This window comes from Callorhinus ursinus, unplaced genomic scaffold (genome assembly GCF_003265705.2).
Source record: "Callorhinus ursinus isolate GAN/ISIS: 27379988/994484 unplaced genomic scaffold, GSC_fseal_2.0 scaffold60, whole genome shotgun sequence".
NCBI lineage: Eukaryota > Metazoa > Chordata > Mammalia > Carnivora > Otariidae > Callorhinus > Callorhinus ursinus.
Window position 1 is genome coordinate 8328394 of NW_027397122.1, and position 7429 is coordinate 8335822.

The window sequence follows — 7429 nt, forward strand, 5'->3', positions numbered from 1 at the left end:
AGAGAGAGCACGAGAGGGAAGAGGGTCAGAGGGAGAAGCAGACTCCCCGCTGAGCAGGGAGCCCGACGTGGGACTCGATCCCGGGACCCCAGGGTCATGACCCGAGCCGAAGGCAGTCGCTTAACCAACTGAGCCACCCAGGCGCCCTTGTTGATGCCTCTTGTTCTTTTTCAATCTATAGGTTTCTCTTCCTTCTTTGTTTTTCTTACAACTTATTTTTTGAAGAAACTGTGTTTTCTCTACAGAATTGTCTCTGTGGATTTTCCTGACTGCATCCTAATGGTATCTAAGATGTTTTTCTGTCCCTTGGATTTCCTGTGCACTGACAGATCTAGACGGGTTGGTTTGTATTCCGTTTTGCTTTTTCACGAAAATAATTCCGAGGTAACATTGTGAACTTCCTGTTGGACCACATCAGGGGGCACCTAACCCCTGCCTGTGTGTCTCTTGTGCGCGGCCCCGCCGGCTGGTCAGGCTGCGCCAGCCGTCACCTCAGCTTGTCCCGGGGAGTCCTGGCCCCCGTGAACCATCCCTGGCCAGACGCGGGCTTCTGTTGGGCTGGGGGGTCCTCGCGTGTTCCTTCTGCATCTGGAATTCTGTACAGAGCTTTTGCTCTTTGATTTACAAGGCAGGAGGAGAAAACATCAAATTCTGATTGGATCATCTCAGCGCATATTTTGAAGAAGTTTCTATATTGAGGGCCCACAGTTATGCCTGTGTGAAGTCTTAATCCTTTTCAGAAGCCAAAGTAGCAACAGAAAAGAAGGCAAAAGTCATCAACAGAGAATAGTGTCTTTTCCTAGAATTTTTTTTTTTTTTTTTTTAAGATTTTATTTAGGGGCACCTGGGTGGCTCAGATGGTTAAGCGTCTGCCTTCGGCCCAGGTCATGATCCCAGGGTCAGCGAGGAGCCTGCTTCTCCCTCTGTCAGGTGAATAAATCTTAAGGAAAAAAAAGATTTTATTATTAGAGCGAGCGTGTGTGCAAGAGAGGGTATGAGTGGGGTGAAGGGCAGGGGGAGAAGCACACACCCCGCGGAGCAGGGAGCCTGATGCGGGGCTCGATCCCAGGACCCTGGGATCATGACCTGAGCCGAAGGCAGATGCTTCACCGACTGAGCCACCCAGGTGCCCCAATTTCCTAGAATTTTCTAGAGAATTGCTTCAGATACCAACTTCCTTTTGTAGTTACTCAACTGCTGTGTTCCTAGGATTGTGTTTTTGTTTTGTTTTCTAATGGAGACAAAGACCACTGGACTCGTCCCACAGGTGGTCCTTGTTGCTTCATGTGTACCCATGCCCCATGCCCCCCGTACCCCCCGGCTTGTGTTCAAGTGCGTCCCAGCCTTCATAGTTCCTCTGTAGTGCCATCATAGGTATCTCTAAGAGAAAGCTTTTCCTGATCTTTTTAAAAAGATTTTATTCATTTGAGGGAGAGCGAGGGTGGGACGGAAGGAGAGGCAGAAGCAGACGCCCTTCTGAGTGTGGAACCCAACACAGGGCTCCATCCCGCAACCCCGAAATCATGATCCGAACCGAAGTCAGATGCTTAACCGACTGAGCCACCCAGGCATCCCGAAAGCTTTTCTTTAAAAAGAGGTTTTTTATATTAAAAAAAAAAAAAAAAAAAGACCCTCAGGATACCTGGGTAGCTCAGTTGGTTGAGGGGCTGACTCTTGATTTCAGCTCAGGTCATCTTCGGGTCATGGGATCAAGCCCTACATTGGGCTTCCCACGCAGTGTGGAGTCTGCTTAAGATTCTCTCTCCCTCTGCCTCTGCCCCCTCCCTCTCCAAAAATAAATAAATAAAAATTTAAAAACTAAGACCCACTCTAACATCTAAACTTTTTTTTTTTTTTAAGATTTTATTTATTTATTTGACAGACAGCGAGAGAGAACACAAGCAGGGGGAGAGGGGGAGGGAGAAGCAGGCTTCCCGCTGAGCAGGGAGCACGATGCGGGGCTCGATCCCAGGACCCTGGGACCACGACCTGAGCCAAAGGCAAACGCCTAACGACTGAGCCACCCAGGTGCCCCTAAGATTTTAATTTTAAGTAATCTCTACACCCAACATGGGGCCTGAAATCACAACCCTGAGATCAAGAGTCACACGCTCTACCAAATGAGCCAGCTAGGCGCCCTGAATTAAATTGTTTATTTGCCATGGAGTTGTAGGAGTTCTTTCTATATTTTGGATATTAACCCCTTACCAGATAGATGGTTTGCAAATATCTTCTATTGAGTAGGTTGCCTTATAATTTGTTGATAGTGCAGTGGTTCTTTTTGACATGTTATTATGAAAAAAATTTTTTTAAAGATTTTATCCATGAGAGAAAGAGAGAGAGAGGCAGAGGGACTCGATCCCAGGACCCAGGGATCATGACCAGAGCCGAAGGCGGACGCTTAACCGACTGAGCCCCCCAGGTGTCCCTACTATGAAAATTGTTTAACATGTACAAAAGTTAAAATCATTATGCAGTCAGTAATTCTTTTTTTAAGATTTTATTTATTCGAGAGAGAGAGAGATATACCAAGAGAGAGTGTGAGTGGGGGATGGGGAGAGGGAAAAAGTAGACTCCCCGCTGAGCAGGGAGCCCGATGCAGGACTCGATCCCAGGACCCTGGGATCATGACCTGAGCCGAAGGCAGACACTTCACCGACTGAGCCACCCAGGCGTCCTTGCAGTCAATAAATCTTATACCTACCTCTTAGAGTCTGCAATTAATATTTTACTCTATTTTATCACGGAATTATTCATCTATGGGATGGGCCTCATTTGCCTGATGTTTTTATGCTCTATTTGTCCTGGTCTTTCTTGTTAGAGAAGGGAAGGTATTCCTCAACCGGGTCATGTCGTTGTAGCAGGTGACCGACAGGTTTTGAGGATCTGGGGAAACAAGATTCCCCTGGGATATGTGCCAAGGTCAGCCAAGGGCTGCAGGCGTGTAAGGACATTTGCCCCTCAGATACATGAATCAGATTCTGAGCAAGATTTGTTACCTGCTTAAGAGGCGCTTCAGTCAAAAGTAATTTCAAAGCACTTCGTGCATGTTCTATCTGTTTGGCCTTCAGGTAGTGTGCATTGGCCACTCTCCGTCCACTCGGCCATCCCGGCTGAGGTCGGAGTTTGAGGGCGTTCGGGCTCTGGGAAGGGTGAGGGCATGGGGGTGGAAGTGGTATCATTGGCATCCGTTTCTGCATTTGGGGTTCATAGAGGAGTCCCAAGGGAAGGAGTCAGCCCGAAATGTGTCAAAGTTGAAGACCACCCCCATCCTGGCAAAAACAGGCTTTGCCACAATTTACCAGTTAGTTGACCAGCTTTTCTTAATGTACAAGTAGGGAGTTAATTTGTGATCGGGTGAGACTCCGAGCTTAGAATTCTTTTCTGTAGAAAGGGAAGGTCACTACACATTTTCTTCGAAAACTCCCCACACGTCTTCTGTGGATTTGTCTCTAACCCCCTAAATCAATCTGAGAAAGCGAAGAAATCCAGATCCATGGACTTCCGCTCGCTGGCTCCGGCCGGCCGCAGAGCTGGAGTTGAACTCAGGCCAGTCTGGCTGCAGGTTCCAGGCCCTGGTGGCGTGAAGGGCACCACAGCACGTGAGGGAGATGAACACGGGTCTGGACTTCACTCGGAAGAGCTCCGTCTAACACCTCGCACGGAGAGCCCAAGATGACCTTGTGCCTGTTTGTCTGGTGGGTTACAAAGCACTCTAGCATCTGCACGTGTGGGCTGCTCGTGAGCCTCCGTGTGCACAGAGGCAGCGCCTACTGGCCGCGAGGCCAGAAGGCAGGACTCAGAGGACCCTCCCTGCACACAGGCTCGCCAGCCCCGCGAGTCCCTCCCAGCCCCTGGACAGGCTTCCGTTTGTTTATCTCCCAGTTCCATCAGTGACCTCAGTTCTCACTCGATTCCCATCCCACGTCCTCCTGTCTTCTGCCCCACCGGTGAGCACAGCCTCCATACTTCCCACGTGTTTCACAGGAGTCCGGTTTTGTATTCATGCATCCTGATCTTGGATGCTCACGGTTCTGCCTGCACATGCCCCAAGTTGGACCCTTTCCCACTCACCACCCAGGCCGCCATGCTCACCTCCTGCCCAGCCTCCCTGTCTCAACCCATGCGACACATCACTGCCAGATTCATGGCCCCCAAATGCGTCCCTTTTAGTGTGTCACACTCAGCTCCTAGGCTGAGTCAATGCACACAGTGAAGCCCTTTCTCTGCTGGGTCCTCTGCTGCCAGATTCCGCTCCTCCTGTCCCTGGCTCTTTGCTGTACTGCAGGTCAGCCACGCTTTATGTGAGGGCCACCAGTGGCTCTCTGATGGCCGCACTCAAGGACGGGTGCACGAGGCCACATGCAGCATCCGAGAGGGCTCCCGAGGACTGGTGCGGTCGCTCCCACTGTCCAGATTGTTTTATCAAGTAACACCTTTTAAGATTTGTTCAAAGTGTTTAAAATTTAAAAAAAAAAAAAGTGTTTTGAAATGTTCAAAAGGATCCAAATACGAACACCTCCGAGCTCAGCCGACGGCTTGGAAGACCCCAGAACGTTTGAGCAAGTGACAGAGAGGACCTTGCTAGCAGTGGGGACAGGACCAGGGGCTAGGGAAGGATGCATTCCTGGGGAGAACGGGGGCCGGGGGAGGATGCCCGCAGGAGCACGTTCCGCAGGAAGGGGAGGTGGGAATGTCTCACCGAAGGGGCTGGTGCTGTGTGAGTGATGCTCCTCATCCTTCTGCCTCTGTGCTGTGCCCGTGTGTCCACACAGTGACCCCGATGGGGAGGCTGTGGTCTGAGCCGGAAGGACGAGCCCCGGGGGCCTCGGAGAGGACGTGGTGAAGCGGGGGAGGGCTTAGGACAGACCATCTGAACGTGCGGATAGCCGGATAGCCGAATGTGGAGGAGACGTGGGTGTGTCTGTGTAGACGCGCCGTATTCTGCCGCAGGGAAACGCGAGGCCTGCGCCAGCACAGCCAGGGGCAAAGGGCCCAGTGGAAGAACCTCTCGCAGGCAAAAGCGTTAGGACTTTTCCCAAACCAGGCGGCGCTTTGCACGAGACCGCGGGCCCGAGGCCCCGGCTTGGTCGGGAACGCCTGCTGCCGGAGGGCAAAGGGAGCGGTTTCAAATTCACACGTTGTTCTTGAGAGAAACCCTAGTCCCGTCCTGGCTTCTACCCTCGTCCCGTCTGCACAACGTGGATTAAGAGAGCCTAGCCGACGTTCCCACTCATTTTTTTATTTTTAACAAATGAAAATTCAGGTGCGCAAGTTTTTTTTTTTTAAGATTTTATTTATTTGAGAGAGAGAGAATGAGAGAGCACGAGAGGGAAGAGAGTCAGAGGGAGAAGCAGACTCCCTGCTGAGCAGGGAGCCCGATGCGGGACTCGATGCAGGACTCGAACCCGGGACTCCAGGGTCATGACCTGAGCCGAAGGCGGTCGCTTAACCAACAGAGCCACCCAGGCGCCCCAGGTGCGCAAGTTTTGAAAGATGAATTACTGGGTCCTTCACGCAAGCCTTCCGGCTTCAGTCCGACCAGGGCAGCTCCCGGCTCGCAGGATGGCTTAGTGGAGGCTCGCCTGCGCCTCGCAGCCCTGCTCCCCAGCATTCTGCTGCGGGCTTTGCTGCCGTCAGGATGTCCCGATATTGATCATCTTGAACCAGCGCACGGAGAGGGAAGACCGGAGGCCAGCCTCTGGCTCTCCTGGTCAGCCCTCCGCAGGATCGGGGAGCAGTGGCCCTTCCCTTAAAAAGCTCTGACCTGGAACATAAAGGGATGGATTTGGGGAATGCAGGTGCAGATACGGGGCTTGGCCGTGTGACCGGTGAACAGGACACCACTCACTCTGGACCCACAGCACCATGTGCCTGATGCCAAGGGATCCCAGCCGCTGAGGCGGGCACTCTGCCCCTGGGCACCTGGGCCCGGCCCTGGGGCTGGCTCCCACTCCCCGGCCTAGGAGAGGGCGCTGGGGGTGAGCCCGCACCACAGGGCCCTCAGCACGGGGTCCTGAAGGCCCTCCTGGCCCCTCTCAGCAGCCCCGCACCCCCCAGCGAGTCCTCAGGGACAGGGAGGGGGCTTCAGAAAAGTTCTGGGTCCTCAAGAACTCTGCCCCCTCCCCATGCACTCTGGAACACCAGATTGGGCCAAGGACGTGGCAGATCTTAAGGAGAAATGGGTGGCAAGCCTGGATGTAAGCTGAGTTTAACGACTGACCCCCCCCCACGTCGTCATCCTGGCCTGCGTGTGATTTCAGGGGTGCAGAACACTGGCCAGAATGTCTCATCAGGGGGAAGCGCCATGCACCGGAGCATGGCGCCCGCGGCGGGAGAGAGAACGGGGTCCTGGGCTCTACCAGCACTTTTGGTAAAGAGGCAGAATGGGCAGATCACAGCGCGGGCATCGCCTCATTATCTGTCGTCAGCAGTGTGACAGGCGCACCTGGCCGCATATATAACGGGCTCACGGGTCAAAAGCTATTGCCTCCTTTCTGGGTTCACCAAGAATCCATTCAATTTGGGGCGCCTGGGTGGCTCAGTGGTTAAGCGTCTGCCTTTGGCTCAGGTCATGATCCCGGGGTCCTGGGATCGAGTCCGGCATCGGGCTCCCTGCTCCGCGGGAAGCCTGCTTCTCCCTCTCCCACTCCCCCTGCTTGTGTTCCCTCTCTCGCTGTGTCTCTCTCGCGCTCTCTGTCAATTAAATAAATAAATAAAATCTTAAAAAAAAAAGAATCCATTCGATTTTTTCCCAGATCTGCTTATGCGATTGAGCCGTAACCATTTTAAGTATGCAATTGAGTTAACAATTATGTAAATCCTTTATGAAATAAGCCGTAACTTCTATGACCAGTAGGTTTGGAAAGAGCCCATGAACACAAACTCTTGTTTGAGAAATGAGTGGCCTGAGGCAGCTGGGAAAGATCCGGGGTTTGCAAGGGTCGCGCCTCACGAAAGGTGGCGCAGGCACCCCAGTGGCGGGCCCCGCACCTGCGAGTCCATTTGGAGTAAAAATCCTATGTTTGGGGCGCCTGGGTGGCTCAGTCAGTGAAGCGTCTGACTTTGGCTCAGGTCATGATCTCAGGGCCCTGGGATGGAGCCCCACATCGGTCTCTCTGCTCGGCGGGGAGTTGGCTTCTCCCTCTCCCTGGGCCTGCCGCTCCCCCCCTGCTTGTGCGCTCCCTCTCTCAAATAAATAAATAAAAATCTTTTTAAAAAAAATCCCATGTTTAAGGTGTTTCTACGAGTCGGGAGTTTCTAACCAACACTTTCTAGTTCACCCTTGGAGCCCAACGATGGGAGAGTCAGCCACGTGGCCGAGGACGGTCCCTCTGCGGACTGAGCGAGATGCCACCTGCCGGCCTGGGGACGCTCACGGAGACGTGTGTCTCGCTGTCGTGCGCAGTCTGGGTGATTTCTAGGTTTC